Below are 23,901 nucleotides of genomic sequence, written 5' to 3' on the forward strand. Positions count from 1 at the left end.
CCTTGTTGAAAACACATAACAATAAGTTCGTTTTCCTTTTCTGTCAAAACTCCGTAATATTTATCGATCACCTTACTAATGAAATGGACCCGTCCAAACGTAGTAGATGCCAAGTCGGTCCAGATGAAGAGATATTTACAATTTGGAATTTTCTAGTTTATTAATACATAGATTGAAAAAAGTACGTCTTTTTAAATATCATGATCAAAACTGGGTTTGCATAACAAATGTCAGATGAAACCATTATCCTCGTCTTTTCAGTGAACAAGTCTACTACGTTTGTTGACACTCGACGGTCCACCGTGTTAGCAATTTTATTTCACATGTTTTCGAAATATTGAAGATCATTTTTCGCAATGTTTCCTGAAAATTGATAAATATCAAAGCAACGAAGAGCTGTTTGTTCTTGTTCGTATAATAAAATTGAGAATGGAAATGGGGAATTTGTCAAAGAGACAACAACCCGACCATAGAAAAACATACAACAGCAGAATTAAGGTCACCAACAGGTCTTCAATGCAGCGAAATATTCCCGCACCCGGAGGCGTCCTTCAGCTGGCCCTTTATACAATATATATATACTAGTTCAGTGATAACAATTTAATGTCATGTTTGTCTGTGATGACCCCCCTTTTCGGGATTGCATGAGAATTGTAGTTATCTCGTACCCACATGCACTTGTTTCTATCCATAGGAAGGTCGACTATCCATATAAAACTATTTATATGGATAATCGACCTTCCTATGGATAGAAACAAGTGCCTGTGCTCGTACCGCATCAGAAGGACACATATCAACTGAGCAATAATGTTTGGAACTTAGTTTTAAAAATGATGACAAAGTAACATTATGAAAATATTTTTATTAAGCTGAAATATACATTTATTCTTTACATGTTTATGTCTTGTAAGATATTTTATTTCTTTCCCGTTTTTTAACATTTGCGTCTGGAAAGTTGAAATGTTTTAACTTAATCATTTGTGTTAATGGTTAAATATAAATTAATAATGAAAATTGTTAAAATTAAATCAATAAAGGAAATTATTGCCAAGGAAGTTACAAACACTACCAGGGGATAATCCATGATGATTTCTTTTTGAGTTATATGTTTCAGCACATGTATATTTGACCCCAACTTTAGCCTGGTAAACGTGTTGTCTCCTTGTGAAATATAAAACATATTCAAAATGACTTTCTGCTAAAGTCTTTTATTTATATAAAGTTAAAACCTTCTTACTTTTAACTAGACAACACTCATGTCAGGTTTAATTCTTGTATATATGTGGATGAAAAATAAAAGTCCCCAAACATTAACATGGCAGCAATTGCTTTTACAGCCTTTACGGCTTTGATTAAAATCTAAATATCTAGTTTTGACGATATTTTTATGGTGCTTCATTTATGCCCGTGTCACACTGTCCCGATTTTTATATACGATGGACACCCGAATGCGAAAATTGTAAGTTCGTACGAAGTTGGTCCCGATCTCGTTAAAATACAAAAAAGTGACCGAAGCAAGTACGATGAATAACGAATTCTATACGATGGTGCCGAAATTATATACGATAGCAAAAGATGGACATACGAAGTTTAACGAAGACGGGTATTTAAGCTTCATATCTCAGCCGAAGCCTACACGATGGATAACGAAGGCTACACGATAGATTACGAAGGCTACACGATGGATTACGATGATGGCGCGATGGCCATACGATGTCTAAAAGACGTCGTGTACAGCTTACGATGCATTTAAATTATATATGCCGAAGGCCTCACGCGTTTTAAATTTTTTGATCAATATTGAATATATATTGTATTGTACATTTAATTTGGTATTGTGTTACTTGTTAAGAATATCTTAAGCGCTATTGACTTTAAAGTTCAAAGGTCAAGGTCACAGTGGCAGTTGTAATACAAGGCCATATCACCCTTGTGGACACTAAAACCAATATGCTTCAAAAGATTTTAACCACATTTGGTATATTGTTCCTCCTTGTAATGATCTGACATTTTTTACGTTCAAGGCAAAAGGTCAAGGTCATGCAGATGGACTTGTTTTTTTTTCTCCTTGAAATAGCATAATACACAGGAAATTGGTTGCTCATTTTTTTACCTGCTGGTTCTAAAGACAATATTAAAGGTATTTCCAGTTACTGAATGTTTTGGTTGATTTCTAAAAAAATAGTTTATGTATCAAATATGCATATTCAATTTACCATTTTCTGCATGTGTCGTATACAAATATAGTGTCCATATTTGTCCCCAATATGTTACAAACGAGGGGATGCCACGCTCGGCATTGCCTTGTTTGAACTGTAAAATATGTGCACTAGTCTGAATAATCACCAATAATTATTCCCATGTTGACTGATCTATCTTAAAGGTAAGGTAATGGGTTCGTTGATCCCTTTTATTCAAAAAGAGTTCTTTCCAGGAGAATATCATAATAATATAGACAAAAGGAAGGATGTGGGGAAAGCAATAAATGCGGCAAAATATGACATATATAAAACAAAATGGTTATGGAGTAAACATTCGTGTGACAACAACTCAGACGATACATAAAAAATCAGAATAATGAAGAAAAAGTTGGTTTCCCTATATACGTGTACATGCAGTGTTGGTGTACGAGGCGCGTTTATGATTTTCATTATGTTACTTGATATGAAAAATTGACAAAAAAATTTATTTTACTTGTAAAAGTAAATCCTGAGCCTGTAATAGACGCTCTTCTTGTTCCATTTGAATTAATAGAAACAACGCAATCGCCTTTCTTGTTCTCATAGAATTATATGATATGAGCTCCATGTTTTGTGAACGCCTTTCTTAACTGTCGTATTAGACTGACCAGTGCATATCGCGCATGGCACTTTAAATGTATTTTAGCGCGAAAATTAACTTACATTTAGCTGGATTTATTGCCGTCGTAGTTCCATCTTGTCGCCTTCGTACTTTTATTCGATGGCAACACGACGGGATTACGAGGTCTTCACGAAGTCGTGTTGCCATCGTAAGACCTTCGGGTAGCTTCGTGATTCATTCGTGTAGACATCGTAATGTCAAAACTGCCCGATGGAAACGATGGAAACACGAATGCAATACGATGTTCAAAGATGCATTCCCGGTGACTTTACGATGGTGAGGATGGTGATACGAACTCAATACAAACCCTCAACATCGGACGCACCTTCGGGGATTTTTTAACATGTTAAAAAATTTAGAACCCTTCCCGAAGTTGTCCCCGAAGGCTAGAAAAAGTGGCCGATGGTTTTACGATGGTTAAAGATGGCGCTACGAATAGCCCGATCTGGATACGATCAGTCCCGTTTTTGAAAATTTCCATAATCGTGTTGCCATCGGCGTAAAAATCGGGACAGTGTGACGCGGGCATTACGATACAACTTATGGTACTGACTTAAATTAAAGCGACAGTAGTTTCCCGATGTTCAAATATCCTGAATCAATTAGTAAAAGACAAACCAAGGCAACAAATAATGACGGAGGTACTCGAATTATTTTTAAGAGAAGCGAGTATGGCGAAAGATAAGATGTCTCCTGCTATACATACACCACCCGCCATGGGAATTTACAATCAGTAAAAATGTCCGGATTGTTAATAGTACATAATCAGTAAAATTACAGATCGGACAACCATACTGCTATCTAAAGATCTGAGAGCGCCAAAAACATGCTACTTAAGTAAGGCACAGTAACGTATTTGATATCTCTTTACTGGGGATTAAAACTACAACTTTATATAACCATGCACCGTCAAAACAGTATAACTGATTGCTGACAACACTGAGGGTATAAATATACATGCATTATATGAAAGCCAAAGTCAATACGTTGCTGTCAGATACCACATTTGATCTAAGTCCGAATGCATTAAACGAAAGCCATGGTGGATAGAAATCTGGAAAAGTCTTAATAAATTATTCGGAAACCCTTAATAATAGATTAATTAAAACATTTCGAAAAAAAAGTCTGAATGCATTATAAATGTTACACAGATGATAGATTGCTGACAACATTTTGGATTAAAGCCTGAATGCTTATACGAAAAACATTGATGATCAATTGCTGGCAACACTTTCGATAAAAGCCTGAATGCTTATACGAAAAATATTAATGATATATTGCTGGCAACACTTTCGATAAAAGCCTGATTGCATTATACAATAACCACAGATAATAGATTGCTGACATTCCTTTGGATAAAATTCTGGACACATTATATGAAACTCACAAAAAGGATGATACAAATCTGAATGCATTATATGAAAACAACAGATTACTGACAACACTTTAGATAAAAGTCTGAATGCTCATACGAATTCCAGTGGTGATAGTTATCTGGCAAAAATTCGATAACAGTCTGAATGCATTATAGGAAAACAACAGATGACAGATTGCTGACAACGCTTTGGATAAAAGTTTGATTGCCTTATACAAAAGCCATAGATGACAGATTGCTACCAACACTTTACAGAAAAATCTGTATCCATAATACGAAAGCCACTGATGACAGATTGCTAACAACACATGGTTAAAAGTCTGAATGCACTATACGAAATCCACTATTGATATATTGCTGATAACACTTTGACAAAAGTTTGAATACATTATACGAAAGCCACCGATGCTAGATTGATGGCAACACTCTAGATAAAAGTCTAACTGTATTATACGAAAACAATAGATAGAAGACTGATGGAAAAACTTTGGATAAAAGTCTAAATGCATTACTGTATTCACAGTTCCAGCATTCCCGACAGCACTTGATACTTCACATACGTGATTCATAGCAACACTTTAGAAGCATTATACAACAGCCACAGATAGATTAAATGATGTGATGCATTATACGAAAGTAACATATAACATATTGACACCAGTGTTGTGGTTATATATCAGAATGTATTATAGAAAAAAGGGGTCTAATCATGCTAAGTAAAGATACGTTTTGTATGGACACAGTCATGACAGTCGAATAAACAACAATAAAGCTACATCCAAGAGCTACAAATACCAAACTTATTGACCAAAACCATGGAATGAAGTTTGATTTAACGGTACCAGAGAACATTGTATCAAAAGGGATCTAACGCAGAGAAGAATGGGTTGGACACATTGGAATACACATCAAAAAAAGTACTTTCAAGAGCTAATAATGCCAAACTTATTGACGAATACCATGGAATGAAGTCTGCTTTAACGGTAACAGAGAACAAAAGGTATCGGTAAACTGTTTTAGGTATAGTAATTTCCAATGGTATTATGTTTCTTTTCAAGATTGGAAAACATCCGAAAAAATTGTTTAGAATGACATAATTTTTTGTAAAAAAGATTTTTGAAAAAGTGGACATTTTGTGGACTATCCAAAAACTTGCAAATGTTTGATATTTGAATGCTTATCTATTATGATGCTCCATTTTTCATAAAATTAGGACATTAAACCAGCTTCAAGGTCAGAAAAAGCCAGAAATGTAAAGATAAGAATGTTATCTGATACTACACACGAGGTCCATAGACCAAAGAAGATTTAAAAGACTTGTGCTAGAATCCATTGAAAATGACAAGTGCATTTTACCTGACAAACTGGGATCATTTTGTAGTCTGGGAGTTTCCAATGAACAAGTTAAATGGTTTTATAGCTGAGAAAAGTGGAATACCAAGAGGTCAGAACGATAAGTCAAGAATTAACAGACAACACCACGACAAGAAAAAAACAAACACAAATGGACTATGTAATTTCAAGTTGTTCCAGGTCAGGAATATGTCTGTTGTTTTCCATTCGTTTTATTGTGTTTAAACTTTTTATTTGGCAATGATTAGAAAATTTTGGTTTTTAAATCTTCCTATGAGATTGGTATTATTGTTATTTTACTTTTTATTTTTTCATGTGATTTTGTATACATCCATATCTTGTTGATTATGTAATAACTCGTTTAGAGAGAAAAAATACGAAACAGTACTCGTCAAGGATTCCATACATTTTTACTGCTACAGTACTCTTAGATATTACATGCGTTGAAAACGAGTAAACTCATACCGGCATCAAATAGTCCGGGGTATTTAAGGTCAACATTTTCGGGAATCATATTAGATATTTTAACATGCAAGAAATTATAATGTTAAAACATAAGATATTTTAGGTAAATATAATTGAAGCGAAATTATTACTTCAAAAGCATTGTCTTTTATTTCTGATGAGTTGATTTAAAACATTTCAAACTGCACGTGATCGCACTTCTCGTATTCACTTTTAACATTTGAAACAAAACCCTTTTGAAAGTGTTAAACCTGATATCTTTATATCAGATGTATTGATAGATCATATGTCTTCAACAAACAGCTGTGGTTGAGGCGAGTTTGTTTCAGTTTAGTTTTAGCCAAACTATGCAATGCTATCTAATGCCGTCCGGTCTTGTAGTCGTCAAAATTTCGATTCCAGGACTGAATCGTTTATGTCATATAGAATATTCCACTTGACTTAGTTTGATGACGTCAGTTGGGATATAACCCCAATTGACAAAATTAACAGTCTTCATCACTAAAACTAAGTGAACAAAATTTACCCAAAACTATTCTTCTACTACACATGCAGCCATGGTATTTCTGCAAGTTGCAAAAGACTATATCTATAAATCTCGTACTAGACGATACAGTTATAACAGCTTGTGTGTACAGTTGACAGGCGATAAACGATATGCTTATTATGCGGTCAAGGTATTGTTCAATGTTTAGGACCGAACGGTGACCTATATTTGCTTACATTCTCGTATTTATTTTAGTTTTGCAATTACGATGGATAGTTGACTCATTGGCATTCAAATCACATTTCCTATCTGTTTTTGAGACAGACTGTATATCGAAAATTAATGTTCAGTGAAGTAAAGCGACTGGCTTTATAGGGCACTTTTTAAAGGGTAATACTAAGATCAACATCATTTATTTCGTGGTCGCTGTGTGGTTTATCATGGAATCCAATATCCCATTAAAAAGATACAAACACTCTATGTATGCCTGTTGGAAAAAATGATTTCAGGTAAAGCATTCTGTTTCAGGAACACAGTTAAAATATTTGGGTAAGTTATCCTATTAAATCTTTTTTAAAACCTGGTTCCCCTACTGAAGCTGCAAGTTTTCTGTTAAATCAAGAATTTATTAAAAGTATGTGTCGAAAATATTGTAACTTTGTTATTCTTGTTTTACAGGCAATATCAGATGGCAACAAACCGCAGAAATAAATAAAACAGCAAATATTTCGCTAAGTTATGATCCTACAAAAGGTACCTTTAAAATAAATAAAGGTGGGATGTATTTTATCTACAGCCAGATCACAGAAATGGCCGAAAATCGAATGCATAACGGCACAGCACTTCAAATTTTCCTAGAGAATAACGGAAAATTACAGCCTATACTTGAAAGCGATTCTGCCCAATGTATAATGATAAATGCTGTTGGAAAGCGAGCTCATTATGTAGGGTCTGCATATTCTTTGATAGCAGGGGATGTTTTATCTGCGGTTCATTCACATCCACAACATATCGTAGATAGTCACGACACGTTCATGGGTATAAGGGAATTGATGTGAAGCATATAACCATTGCGTTTGGTGCTGATTCCCATTAAGAGCAATCCCACGTTCCTTTTTCCTTCATACTTAAATAATGTGGGTGCTTTATACAGATATATACGGGTCAATAGAGTTTTTGTAAAGAAGCTGAAGTATGAAGGTAATCGAGTTATCTCCCGTAATAAGTCCGATCAATAGATCCAAACAATACTGTGTCTTTTCCATCGATATATTTCAATGATTAGATCTGAGGACTGATTTGTTGGAATCATGTATACATATTCATCATTTGAATGATTCATATTGGATATCAAAATCACTATCTGACAAGCTCACAATACACTATTAGATTAATTTCTGTCATATATGTTTCGACACAATTTGATTTTTAGTCTTCACGTCATATGTTCAGTGTGTGGGATAGTGCTTATACACTTAGTTTATGTAGTAATTAACAGTTTACACGTGTGGCGAATCTAAAAGGTCATTGGTTATGAAACAACAGAGGGGACATCCTGGTAATCAAGAGGATTAAGCAGATGCAGTTGACCCTCAATATTCCATACTTCTGTATCCCAAAATTTCTCAATATTAGTGTTTACAGTCCTATGAACTTTGCTATTACGAGTGTAAATTGTAATATATTACTGATACTTGGGGATGTTTTATAAACATCACATAATACATCAAAGATTAAACGCCTGACCAAAGTCGAGGGTTTAACATATATCAATATATATTATTATCGTGCGATATTGTAGAGTAGTGTGTGTGATTTAATCTTTATATTGTTCACTAGGAATTGGAAGTAACTCTCTTTCACCCGTTTTAATATTTCCAATCAATGGCGAACTGTCTGTAGTAACACCTGCAAGTATTTGTCCGCATATCGCATAGATCCACCATCGGACGACCCTATTTCTTCGAATTCATGAATATTTGGATTTGTGTTTATTTTTTCGTTTCAAATATATCACTTTACTTTGTTTTTAAATGTCAACGTAATGAAAAATTTATTATTTATTTCCTGCTATTGAGGATATCACATGTATTTGTAAATAATTAGCATATATTAAGAAATCCTCATTTATGCTCTATGCAATACTTAATGTACTAACAAGTGTTTGTTTCTTATGATCTCACACAAATTCATGATCAGCATCAAAGTAAATGTTATTCTTAAGGAAGCGCTAAATTAAGAAATTCTCATGTTTTTCCTGAGAAAAAAAATCATTATAGCGTTTGTTAAAGTGTAAAAAATATTCGTTTTCAATAGAAATCACCGGTTGAGTGGAGGTTGTGGATCGGTGATTCGGTCGACCGGACACTCTCTTTCAATATATCATATATAAATGAACTGATTGAGCCGAAGCTGTGGATGGTGAGTCGAATGAATATCTCATACAACTGTTTACCCACTAAATAGTTATTGTTGGTATACAAACTGCAAATTAATAAGGTTTCGTGTGTTTTACTCGCAGATGTATTGACATTCATATTTTTGTTGTTTATTTTAAATATATTGAGATTGTGTTGTTCAATTTAATACCAAAGTATCTCTATACTTTTGATAAAATACTAATAGAGAAAAGTGTCTCTGATTGAAAAACAATAAAATGATATAAAAAAAAAAATGCACGTTAAGTATTCTTCTTTACAGCTAAAGAATGATATGTAATAACATCCGGCTGTACACAGTTATAGTCATGATAGTGTCGTATCCAGATTTTAAAAGGTACACGAAAAACAACCATCTGGTCTCGTATTGTTTAGAAAGAAGTTTTCTATGATTTTCTAGATACTTTCTTTTGTAGGACAAATACCAACATAATAGTGTAACTTTTCTAAAGACACAGAAGTATTTTGTTTTGCCTTAACCTGGATAACATGAACGCCAATGCTTGTCATGTAATGTTTTGCCAAAACTATTTTCAAGTCTTTAAGTAATGTTTTAGTTGTTATGTTACTTGATAAATACAATTTAGTGGCATTGCCATAGGCAAATGAATAGTGTATTTCAATGTAGGAAATGAGACCGTAAACCATGTATATATTGCGAATTACCTGTTTATTTCAAAGTGGTAATTTGACCGTTCACCATGAATAATAATGCGAATAACTTGTTAATTTCAAAACTGGTTTACAAATAAAATTTGGCAATGTTTGTCGTCATGTTCCTAAAATCAGTCGGTTGAATGGGTGTCGAAATGCTCAAGAAAATTATTTATATCCTTTAGTATGATTAATTAATTAAGGAATATAGGAAAACCCAAAAATCAGAGACAAGTGCCAGGATTCACTACTCAGTCATTTGGTAGGCGCTCAGTCATTTGGTAGGCGCGAGAATGCAGAAATAAACATCATTGTAGCTTAAATTAGAAGTAAACAACATAAATTCACAAAAAAATGATAATGTTATAAATTTGGCAATTTCATGTGAGTTAATTTATGTTTACGATTAAAACTGACAAGGATTAAAATCAATAGAACATACTTCGCTGATACGGACTGGTATGATACGTTATCGGCTATAACCACGTGAATTACTGATCTTTGAACAATATTGCCAAACTATTGTTTATGGGTCATATTAACTACATTTGGTATCTATATGTTTCAGTTTGGCCATTATACTTTTGATAATAATTTGCCATGGTTGTTTTATTCTTCCTGAAGAAAAAACAGTTGATAATACAACGGAATATAGACTTATATAGGATAAAAAAGAAGTCTCCAGATAATTAGAAAGTTTATTAGTAGGCAAGAAAACAGGACATCTTCAGACAAGCGTCCTTGTCATTATTAGTCGTCCTAGATAGGTTTTCAATCATGCTATACGTACGATTATAGAGTATTCATGTCATACGCTAGATTATCATTCTTCATAGAAATATGTCCATTCCATGATTACATTTTCGTCCTAGAAGAACCTTCGCCGTGCGTTTGCTGCTGATTAATTGTCCTGGGTAAAGTTCTATGACATGAGTTGGGTTATTAGTCGTCCTAGACAATTACCCATGCTTTGTATAATAATCGTCCTAGGTGAGCGCTCATGATATTAGTGATTTTGTAATTGTCCTCCTAGACCAGCGTTAAAGCCACGAGTAAAGTTATTAATCGTCCTTGGGAAACGTCCATGTCAAGAGTTAGTTAGACAAGCACCTATTCTAATGTGGACTGTAAGTAGCCATAGACAAGCGTCTATAGGACGAGCAAACTAAACAAGTACCCATTATATATGTGAAAGGTTGTTAATACTCATAGACAAGCGTTTATGCCATTCGTTGGGTTATTTGTCGCGCTATGCGTACGTTTTGGTTTTTTTGGCTAAGACGCGTTTTTGATATCCGCAGGATTTTGGTTATTGATCGTCCTTTAGAAAAATCTCCGTCATACGTTGGATAAATATAATCCCCGTGTACCTGGGGTTCTACGCAAACGTCTATGCCATGAGTTTGGATACAAATGTCGTAGATAAGTGTCCATACCATGAATTCGGTTGAATTATGCGTCCACACGTCTAGTAGACGTATAAAAACATAAAGTCCAAAATGCTCTTAAAGTCATAACTCCATATATATATGTTTCCAAGTATATCATAAACCCTTGAAAATCAAAATTACAGTAATAATAACCATAAGAAACTTTTATTATATTTCTGAGATTATAAGTTTCCATGTATGAAAGCAGAAAATAAATGGAGCACACAATATTTTTTTGAAACATGATATACATATATCTAATTCGTCTAAATATTTTAGATCTGTACGGTTGCGGATGCAAATTATTTGTTCTTTCCTGGTCGGGATTCAAACTCGTGCTACTGATATATAGTGACACCAAATCGCCTTGTACTAGGTCCGACGCGCTAGATCTAGTTTTTATCTAGCGTCGTAACACAGTACTTGATAAATAAGGTATGAAAATGGAATGATTACAAATCACCTGAGGTATCTATCGTGAAGGATCTCACAAATTACTGTAGGATGCATTCACAAAATAAAAATAATATAAGTACGTTTGAAGCAGTGACAACTCTAAGACAGAGTATAAAATATATTTAGACATAAATAATGGATTTTTTTTTTTTTGGCCACAGTACTTTTAAAAATATAGAGGTCCAATTTGTGACCAAGTATGACGTATTCCTTGATTTATTTCACTTGACTGGGCGGAGTTTAACCCGTTCGCTCACCATAGACCAGTCCATCTATAGACAGGTGTTTGGTGATATACTCGTTAAGTGTGGTCATTGATCGTGTTAAAATATATAGAGACTGCACGTTAATTCGCAAAATAAACTAGGACACACATCAGTTGATTTTCTTGTAAAGCAAAATTAAAAAACATGTAAAATTTGTCCCTTTGGACTTTTGGATATTTAAAAAGTTAAACTCAGATTTACAATATGCATATGTCGTTATTCAATAATGTTTTGAAATATTTTGTTCTTTCCTTATATTCCGAACGCTTTTTAGTGGAGTGACCAATCCAACAATTTTTCAACTTTAATGGACAACCCTACCTGCAGGCTAAATTATGACTTTTTGGAAAGAGAAATGTTTATTCTTTAATTTTTGCCTGGTTGTAGAATAGAAATATGGTGCATTTTCTTTTTAAATAAGGTCAAAGGTTAGTGATTGAGTTTTTCACTATTGTCAATTTATTTCATAGAAGGCTATAGAAAGTCACAAAATAATATCTGAATTGTTACTAAACAAGAAATTCATATTGAAATAAACTATGACACTTCAGTTTCAACTAAATTTGAAAATAATGAAACCACAAAATGCACATTTTAAAGGGAATTCAGCATGTACTTCTAAAGATGTATTTCTGAATTTTATGGCTTTTATAAAAAGAATCGAAGTCAATTTGGTTTTTGCTTTGACGCCAGTCACAAATATTTAACAAGACAATTAAATCAAATGAGATAATGATGGACTAAAGTTTTAGCGTATGTTCTAGCTCTATGAACTTTTTAGGTTTAATGTGCCTTTGCCTTACAAAACACACATGGACCCCTTAGAAAGAGTGGTTCTATTGGGTATTTTAACAAACAATGGGCATGACAACTTTTGAAAACCTGACATCAATCATCGTTTTCATCGTCTTCTTCTTACAATATTGCTCGGTGAGTTAAATAATTTCTACAACCATCTGTCAGACCCTTTACATAAACAAATATTGGTAAACGCAGATTTCTGTTGGTTGCATACACAGTTGTTATTGCAAGCTGTTTCTCTGGCCCGTATACGTACATACAAGGTTTTGAAGGCTTTCTACTGATATAGATCCCGCAAAGAAAACCGAGAGCAAACCGTTTTTACCCTCTTACCAACCAGAGTCTTTGAAAAGTATGATCACTGGTTTAGCAATATGAGACTGGCATCCTTTGTGGCGGCAAACTCCACTCTTAGCTTGTTTAGATCATCATGAAGATACCTATACGTTCCTTTCGGATCATAAAAAGAGCCGATAAATGCATCTCCAATCTTAACGGCGATTCCTCATCTCCCGTTTGAAAACTTATCGGAAGAGGGTATCACCAGCACAGTATTCAGCACTTCGGTGTTGACATCAATATCAATTATATGGTCATGTATAATTTACCGTTTGCAAAAGTATTAATTATTCGAAATACTAAGGAATCCGATTTTTTTATCCGAGGCATAGACTACTTTAGCCGTATTTGGCACCACTTTTTGGAATTTTTGTCCTTAATGCTATTCAACTTTATATTTGTTTGGCTTTCTAACTATTTTGATCTGAGCGTCACTGAAGAGTCTAATGTAGACGAAACGCGCGTCTGGCGTATCAAATTATAAGCCTGGTACCTTTGATAAATATTGTCATAACTTGGAAGATTGAAGAAGTGCAAATTTCCTCTTCAAGGAGGTGAAATTATATCAGATTTACAACATTTTCACATGGTACCATCATCATGGAACAGAGCTGAAGGTATGGGACCAATAGGATATGCCAATGTCCTGACTACAGTCACATTCTCACGAACATTAGCAAGAACTAAAGCACTACGAACTTATTTTACTGGGTTTATATGTGCCATAACAAAGTCACCTGGTTTACACTTGAGTTTTGATGTCTTGGTCGTATCATCGAAAGTATTGAGTGGAGACCTCGACATAAGACTGTAAAAGACATGATTTTCAGACTCATTAGAGCAATCTTCCACTAAAGATTTGACCATCTGGTTGCAACGTTCAAGAGATTTAAGAAGAGAATCTTGAACATTAATTGAGGCTTTCATTATGTAGAGATATTTAACAATGGCTAAGGATGATCGGTAACGTTTAATGGATCGGTCATATTTGAATGCATATACCCTTTCAAATCAGAGATACTCGTCTGGTCTCGTGTCGTTGTCGTTGGCTTGTTTTCTTCGTGTTCAATTTCTGCATCTGTGGCTAATCCCGATCTTAATCTCATTTCAGAACTAAAATGCACAAGGATATGTCTTGTAAGCATCCATCGAAGTAAAGCGTTTTTTTCCTTGTCAGTCCTATTATGCCTCTACAACCTTTATGTCTTTAATAATAGTTTTCTCTGTAGCAATATCATTCCAGATACTATGTTAGGCTCCATGATTATGTCTGCTTGAAAACTCACCTGACATAAAAACAGATTTTACCGTTTCAGACAGATTCAACATATCCAATATGTAGACTGGTGTCCACCGAGCATAGTTCTTCCGATTGGTAATGAAAAAGCATCGGAACATTGCAGCTAGCATTTGCAAATGTAAAAGTCACAACCCATTCCGTTCAGCCCTAAAAAGGCTAATGTTCTGTAACAATATCTAACTGCACGAAGAAACAAATACCAAAATTCGAAGGCTGGTGATAGTTTACAAGAGTGTATTCTGAATCCTTAAAACATTGGCAACATGCGTTCTTTAAAATTAGGGGAAAAAAACTATTCAATACCCTCAGCGTTTTCATGTGTTTCAGCAAAGGAACTGTGACAGTCAAAGAACGCCTTCCATACATTTGGTTCAATATCAATTAAACGATTTTCGTCTTTAAACCAATTGAAAAACGCTTTTAAATTAACCAAAAGAGCCTCATATACCAAAGTTAATCCTCGAACACGTCTGGTATAGACCATTTTACATTTTGGCAACATCATGCAATTAATTGTCAAATGTTTGCACAGCATATTGTTTACCAGCACAGTTATAGTTGTAAATACTATTGCCATGTCGCTAGGCTTGGCATATATAACCGGAGCATAGGTTACAGACGAAATTGCAGTTTAAGCCTTTTGTAAGAACAGGTCCAAAATGAAACAATTTGTTCAGTGCTTTCTGCAGAAAATGGAATCGAATCTAAGTTTTGTCTCAAAAGAAGTCACAGAAATGACAAAGACAGGGCAGATATATCTCGGTTTTCCATGAAACAAGACACAATCTTCCCATGAACATTAGAATAACGATGAGGTCCATACCGTTCTGTTGTATGTCGAAAGGTAAACAGGCCAAAAGATTGGTATTCGAATCATTCAACGTCAAAGATCTTTCTAGTTCCCGTTTAACCTTTATGGAACTCATGTGGGCGTTTGATGATTCGTTTTGACACTGAAATAGAACTCTAGGCATGGAGTAAAATGTATTTTTACCATCGATTGTTTCAGCATTTAATTCAATATTTTCTGCTCCCTCCTGTATAATACGACCACCTTTTCTAAATAGAGCAATACCATTAGGTACATAGGACATGTCTTGGATTCTGTCTACTTCAAAATTTACTAAAATTGAGAAAGGAAATGGGGAATGTGTCAAAGCGACAACAACCCGACCATAGAGCAGACAACATCCGAAGGCCACCAATGGGTCTTCAATGTAGCGAGAATTCCCGCAACCGTAGGTGTCCTTCAGCTGGCCCCTAAACATATGTATACTAGTACAGTGATAATGGACGTCATACTAAACTCCGCATTATACACAAGAAACTAAAATAAAAATCATACAAGACTAACAAAGGCCAGAGGATTCTGACTTGGGACAGGCGCATTACTAAACTAGTCCATTATCTACGTACTTCAGAATAGGCTGTACAAAAACCATGAAAGTTTGGATTTTCAATATTTTAAAGCCAAGCTTATGATGTAAACGTAATGCCAAAGCAAGATGAAATGGGGTTAACAGGTTTATGTTTAAAGCAAGTATGCATTTAGTTATTGCAAGGAATTTTCGCAGTTTGTAGACAGAAAGTTTAGAAACATTACTAAAATCTTTCAATGAGCATCAGAATAACGAGGAGGTCCATATCATATTCATAAAGTATGATATAATATATCATGGGAATATTAAATCACTCGCAGTATACTTTTACTTTCATTTTCATTTCTATAGAAGAGGATGACGAAATAGAAAATTCCCGACTTACAAAATGGTGGATGAGTTGAAGCCTTCTGAAATTCGATATTGTCAGAGTTCTATCAGGCCAACATTTTTTAATGGAGATAAAATTGGTGAAACACTTGACGAAATATTAGAAGATGAATTGGATGTCGATGATATAAGTACTATACAAGTTTGTCGTAAAGGATCCCGTTGGTATACTTTGGATAACAGACGACTTTGGGTCTTCAAAAAAGCAGAAAAGTTTGGGAAGTGCGATGAGATTGAAGTAGAAGAGACTGATGAAATCGAAGAACGAAAGTTTACTACTAATTGTAGAGGAAAATTTATCGAAGTTCGTGGAGATCCTGGGGGTACATACTGGAAGAAAAATATGAACAAAATGACAACACTCAAGAATGAATATGTATGTCTATCACAACTTCGATATTCAAGGAAAACTATTAGTGGTTCTCCCGGGAATGAATTAGATACCATATTAAAGGGGAAAGCAGATATATCAGATTTAACATCACTTTCTGTCGTTCAATATTTGCCAGAGGACAATGATGAAGACTCAAGGTATTATGTCCTCAGGAATACTAGTAATTCAAAGTTATGGATTCTAAAGAAAGCTAAGAAACTTGGCCTTATTGAAGATGATTTTGATGTAGATGTGAAGATTAAAGATATAATTCATGAGGAAGAAGAGATAGTTGAACATTTGTTTGATATTAAAAGTGGAAAACGAATCTATAATGAGGAGGATCTAGGAGGAAGACTTTGGAAAAAGAAACTAAGACTAACCAATCCAGATGACGAGCTTACTTCTATGTTTGGATATCTAAATTTAAAACATTGATTAGACATTATTTTTATAGATATGTGTGTAAAATATTTAGTGATTTATTTGTTAAAGGGTACCCTATCTAGTATCAATCTCAAATAGTACATGTGCTTCGAATGACGCATAAATTTGTCTTTAAAGAGGTACGACTAATTTGCCCCTTAGTGTTTTTCCTATAAGTGTAATTTTCATAAGATAACACCTTATTCACTAGCTCGAACACATCATACAAATGGATAACAACTGTCATATTCCTGACTTAAAACTCATAGATCTGCACCCGCGGCGGATTCATCCAGGATCACGCTCCAGACTTCGACGCGCACCGCGGCGGCCCTCCTACTCGTCAAAGCAAGTAGAAAATGGTGGGTTAAACCTGTTTTATATTTAACTAAATCTCTCATTTGTATGACAGTCGCATAAAATTACTTTATATTGACAACGATGAGTGACAAAAACCCAGATATAATAGGTAAAAATATCATGAATTGGGGTACATCAGTCAACATTGTGTTATAATCTGTCTGTTATACGTTAAAATGTCTAAAACATCATTAAAGGACTTCATTGAAATTGAATAGAATAACAACTGAAGTTAAAAAAAATATCATCCTTCTGAAAAGCCTGGTATACTCTCTATTGAGAATTGAAATCTTAAAATCCATTAGAAACATTGTTACATGATGTTTCGTCTATTGTATGTATTTGTTGGTTTCTTTCGTAGCATGATAGACGTTTCAAAGGTTGTGGTGGGGTTATATATTATGTGTTTGGTGTCTGAAGTACGGTAATATAGTTATGTCGGAGCTCGGACCGAGATTTAAAGAAAGGTTATTTTCATTTACTTGAACTGAATCGAACCACGGTTAGGGGACTGTGAATCCATCAAGGCTAAGAAGTTAGTGCTTCTGTAATGATATAATATTTCTTTCTGAAATTCCCGTTCCTAAACATGTTCACAATTACTACTGAAGAATATAAGGTCCTAACTTCTGGGTTTTAAATTTTTTGGTTAAACGTTCCTGATCACGATAAATCCAGAAAAGTACTGCGAACGTACCTGTTAGTAGGAACAAAATTTGTAAAGTGTTTTTCCAGTTGGATGTTCTGTATGATCTTGGTCGACACCCTTTTTGGTTGCTAAGTGGAAAGTTAATTTGAAATTAAACTGAACCAGAATCTCACATGAGTGATTCCGCATCTGTATTTTTGTTTGTTTCATTCTTGGCTGTCCTTTCTTCTTTAAACTTGTTCTAGGTGCAGAATAATTCAAAAAAATACACCTCAGTAAATGTTATCAAATGTTTGCTCTGTATAGCTCATCTGGATTATATTCAAAATACATCAAAGAAACCAAAAGATTGTAGAACATTGAAAACCGTAAATTAGATAAAAGCCAGGTAGAGAAAATCCTATGTCTTAAGATTCTTTCTATACATTGTAAACCGTAAACTTGCAAACAATGATATTTCATGTCAACACAGGAGTAATGACAACTTAAAAATAGGTTTTCCAATATGTAAGTATATTACTGTTAGGTTTTATGAAACTTTAAGTTGTTAACAACTGTTAGAGAAATAATGTCTCTAAAGTTGAAAAAATAGATATATTAAGTTGCATATCGCTAGATTTTTTAGGTTAGTTAGCCCCTTTTTCAACACATATTCTCTATCCATGGTATGTCGCCTTTAAAAATAAGAGTAATTCTTGCAAACAGCTCATGCCTTTTCTCTACCCACGGTATGTTGCATATTATATAAAAATGAGTCCCATAAATAAACTCATCATAGATACCAGGACTGAATTTTGTATATACGCCAGACGCGCGTTTCGTCTACAAAAGACTCATAAATTACTCATTCCTTTTTTCAACTACAACATGCTGCCATATATCATAACAGTGAGTATCACAAACTACCCATTCTAATTTATTCACCAACATAATGCTGCGATATAGCATGAATAAAGGCAAAAGTAGTTAACCGCTGTTCAAAATAAAAAAAAAACACAAACGCCAACATACAAAAAAACGGACTATTTGATATCAATTGCCATATATCTGTCTTGGTACTTGACTTTTTAAGAATAAATGGTGGTTTGGACCTGGTGTTATGGCTAGCCAAACCTCACGCTTAAATGGTAATATGCAACATGAATACATTACAAACAAACGCAAGAACAACACAGGATAATGACATTTTACTTTTTGTTCATAATACTTATGGAAAATGGAAATTGATGAAAGTGAGTCTCTCAAAATCATCACCCCTATTCCCAAACTATGATATGTTACTATAGAGCATAACAGTGAGTCTCACAAACTACTCCAAAAAAAATATTTTCTTCTTCTTTCGTCCACCGAATATAATTTATATGTATGGGACAGACTCTATATAAACCAGCAAATGACCAACATAATTCTTATCTCATCAATAACTTAAACACCAGATCTTGTCCAACACGATGACCATTCTCGTGTGTGCAAAGAATGAAATTGCAGAAAGAGATATTATAAACCAAGATACTTCAAAACTAGTTAACGTTTTATTCAGTTATTCAAATCGTCACTATGTAATTATCTTTTGGGCTATCAGTATTCTACCTTCCATAAAGATTAAATAATTGATCTGAGATACTAGTATGTCTAGCGGCTGAACACCTGCCGGCTCTAAAACTATACATCCCAAAAAAGCTGAATCTAAACCTATTTCTGATAGTAAAAAGATCATGTTTTACTATGATGAAAATCTCTAGAGCACTAGTACAATAAGATTAAGCTCTGAACACAAAATCATCAGAAGATACGTTTAGTTGTGCTTCTAAAACATGTCATCAGGACAGTGTCCTTAATCGAGATTAGCTATCCAAAACGGTTTTTTTGGTTACAATCGTTTTTAAAACTCTCAATAAAAATATCAATATGACTGTTTCCGAATGTAATAAGTTTTGATCTGATCTTGCATAGTTTGCTGTATCTTAAAACTCCTGAATAAGCCAGATAACATATTGCTAACAACAATTGTTTTTTAACGAATTATTATTATCGACAAATTTCAGATTAAAGTCTTAGCATTGTACTTGCATCCATAGGTTATTTCTTAATAGTACTATTAAGCTTTCTTTTAGCTGCCTTCACAATAGTTTTAACTGTACTAGAGTCGCAAGGGTCTTCAAAACCAGCTAAACTCTGAGACCACTTAATAGAATAAAATGGAGCTTTTGAAGTACTAGGTTTGAGTGTTGCATTAAATTTGGGAGATATAAACCGACATAAAATTGGTTGACAGGCAGGACAAATGTGATTTCTGGATATTTCCCGGTCCACATTACTAAAGGTCTGAAATTAAATGCATGTTCAACAATTTCATTTCTGGCTTTCGTGTCAATTATTGAATTTCATATTTCTAAACAAAACCTTCTAAGGTCTGTGTGCTTTACCGGCTTTTGAATTTGTCCAGAATCCCATTGAAAAAACTATCTTTAAAATAATTATAAATATAAAGATAATAATATTTACCATAGAATAGTAATAAATGCCCAGGAATCACAAAACGAAAACAAAAGGTCCACTGACCGTAACTATACCCAGTGGTATGCTGCAGGCCAAGTATGTTCTCGGTTCAGATTTTGACTGGAGTTTTGGGCTAATTGGCCTGCATGTTTTGTTTGACTTACAATTAAAATAGTCATAGACAGTTAAAGCATAAGCAGTCTCTTTTATTCACTGACATCCGGTCTTCGTTTTCGGTTACTCTCGTACAATTTCGCACAATTCACCAAAGCGTTAGATTTGTGACAATAAACGCAGAGTTAAAATTCAAGCTAATTTCGGTGTCTGGGACTTTATTGGTGTTTTTTGGTTTCGTGTTTGTCAAAACTGATGCAGTAGCTGTACGATTTTCAATGCAGTCTAGTAAGTTCAAAGCTTTCATTCCACGGCTATTCAATTCATTAAATTTACCTTTCCAAAATTCGGCCAAACATATTTTAGTATCTATCTAAATTCTCTTGCAAGGTTTGTACGAATGTCTTTTGGTAGTTTCTTTAGTATAAAAGGTACTAAAAACGCTCCGTATGAATCATCTGATCATCCTGTTGACCCTGTTTTGTTCAATTTTATCATAGAAATGTAGAAGGGTGCAATGCATGTACCTCTGAGTAATTTATATTCCTGGTCGTATCTTTCTTGTAAAAGGGAAATTGTGGTTGAATATTTTGACGTTACTTTAGGTAGGGTTGCATGTGCATATACCCGTCATTTAGTCACTGTACTGTGCCCTCGTCTCATTTGCATAACAGTTCCTGCTTCCGTTTTACACTATCCAGTATGTTTCACATATCCTTCGTGTCCATTGTTCCATTTTTCTCTTGTTGAATTTCTTCAAATTTCATAATCAGTTTTGAAACTGCACTTCCATGACTAGCTGTTCTTCAACTAACTGGTTTCGCATCTATATGGTAGTGGTTTCTACTAGACGGCTACTGGTTTTTGATCTCACGTTTATATGGAGAATTGTTCTCACTGTAAACAATTCGATTTCACAACTTCATGGAAGATTGTATTGCTGACGATTAATTCATCTCAGAAATCAACCAATCAGGCCTCCAGAATTGTTTTGGGGTTTTGTAAAAATGTTGTACTAAGAATATAAAGTAACGTTTTATAACTAAAACGCCTAATCTCATGTTTGGAGGGAAGATTGACTCATATCGACTACCTTATCTCGCGTAAAGAACTTTCTCCTTGTCGACTTCTGATCTTATATCTGCATAAATGTATGATTTTTCTCCCTATTGAATACGGTATCTTATGTCTGCATATATGATTGTTTTCTCTGTCGACTTCCCAATCTCGCGTCTGTTTGGACTATTGTTCTTCCTGGCGAATACAGACGTTGTAATCCGACTTTGAAATCAACAAATCAGAGTTCAACTTCTTGATTAGGTGTTTTGTACATAATTTTTACACTCAGAGTACCGAGTGCAGTTTTGTAACTGGAAGTCCTTTGCTATGCTAACGTCTGTGTGGAAGATTGTTTCCCTGTCCACTAGCTAATCTTACGTTTTTATGGACATTTTCCGCTCTCTACTTGATCTCACGTGTGTTTGTAAGTATTTTCTTCCTTTCGACTATTCAATTTCACAACTACATTAACATTGTTCTCCCTGATGACTATCTTATTTTACGTTTAGGGAAAATGTTTGTAAGAAAAATGTTCTCATTGTTGAATGTATGATCTAACGTCGGTTGTGGAGCGTGTTCTCTCTCTCTCTCGACTTCTGTGGGTTCATTATTTTTCGTTGGATACCAATTTTCGTTGATTTTGTCGGAAGAGGTAAAGCACGAAAGTAAATGTTAAAACAAAAGTTAATTTTCTATAGGCTTGTTTGCAGACTTTGCCAAAACCTTGAAATTAAATATCCACAAACCCGTAAGTTTTCCATAATCCACGAAAATTGGTACCCAAGTAATAAATGAATCCACAGTATTTAGTCTCCATAACTTATGGAAGACAGTCTATCTATCGACTAACTGATCTCAGGTTTGTATGGAAGATTGTTTGATTTTCAACCCATTTAATGTCTCTATTTTCTGAACGATGCACATGGTAATCTCTTGAGACATACATCACGTTCCGTTTATATGTTAGAATTTAAATGAGATAAGACAAATACGATTGATTATGTGGAAGACTTGGTTTATTTTAACTTTCATTACAGTCCAGACGTCAACGCAACAGTTAGGTATGTCTTGAATTGTGCTTGATAAAGTCTACCTTTGATGCTTAATCATTTATAATAAGAAGTATCAAAACTGCACACAATTTACTTGAATCTTTCCATTTGTATTTTATTTGAATCGGCACACACTACGGGGCGCCGAATGGGACTCTTGAGGTTTTGTACAAAATTTAATTCTGTCATAACAAAATCATTTTTGTCTTACAAAACTATGTGATACAGACTTGTTTTATGAGAACTTCAATTTTGTGATGACAAAATTTATTTTTTTTCATGACAAACGTCAATTTTGTCAAAAAGGTATGCAAATAAGTTTTATTTGCATACAAAATTGTCTTTTGTTACCTGATGGAAATTAAAACATAAAAGTCAATTGTGTGAGACAAAATTTAATTTTGTCAGACAAAATTGAATTTTGTGAATTGACTTTTGTGAGACAAAATTCAATTTTGTGAATTGACTTTTGTGAGACAAAATTCAATTTTGTCAATTTTGTCTCATAAAAGTCAATTTTGTCTCACAAATGTCAATTTTGTATCACAAAAGTCAATTTTGTCTCACAAAAGTCATTTTTTTCTCACAAAAAGTCAATTTTGTGTCACAAAAGTCGATTTTGTATGCACATTAGTTCACAGAATCCAAACTAAACTAATTTGCCTACAAAATTGACTTTTGTCGCTCAATTTTCAAATTAGGTAACAAAAGTAAAGTCTGTGTTACAAAAATGAATTTTGTCATAACAAAAGTAACTTTTGTCCACTGAAAGATAATTTTGTATGACAAAATTTTAAATTTGTAGTATGCTACAAATTTTGTTAAACTGAACATATTTTTGCTGAACAATACTCACTTTTGTCCGTACAAAATTGAATTTCGAGTACAAAACCACAAGAGTCCCATTCGGCGCCCCGTACACACAGTTTAAATATTACAAAAGAAAATTATCACCTTTTTATTTTAAGATAAGTTTATTAGTGTATTATTGCAAAAGATAAATGCCTTACTTACTGATTAGTATTGAAACTTTCGCTCTATTGGTGTGGCGCAATAGATTTACTCAACGACAAGAGTAACGTGTTACCGCCATAAATCTTTGCTGTATTATAAGATCTATGGTTTTGAGTTTTTCAGTTACAAGCTGATCGAAGGCCGAAGGAAACGATAGTGATAATATTTGTATCTTATTGACTGTATGATTACTTACACTTCCGTGTCGACTGACAGCACGATGGATTTACTCTTGTTTGTCGTTTTAATGTTACAAATTGACAGGTCCGAGAGATTCGGTATGTAACTTATTGACGACACGTACGCTATCTGGTACCAGGTATACTGTTCGGTGTTGATATTATACTTCTTTTATTGGTA

The 23,901-nt window shown here is 34.1% G+C and overlaps 1 protein-coding gene across 1 annotated transcript in view; it reads left to right on the forward strand.

Moving 5' to 3' along the window:
- The window catches only part of LOC139517838 (uncharacterized), a 48,481-nt gene that overhangs the window by 6,143 nt on the left and 18,437 nt on the right, over nt 1-23,901 (forward strand). The window lies entirely within an intron of this gene.

The sequence above is a fragment of the Mytilus edulis genome, chromosome 3 (assembly GCF_963676685.1).
Source record: "Mytilus edulis chromosome 3, xbMytEdul2.2, whole genome shotgun sequence".
Lineage (NCBI taxonomy): Eukaryota > Metazoa > Mollusca > Bivalvia > Mytilida > Mytilidae > Mytilus > Mytilus edulis.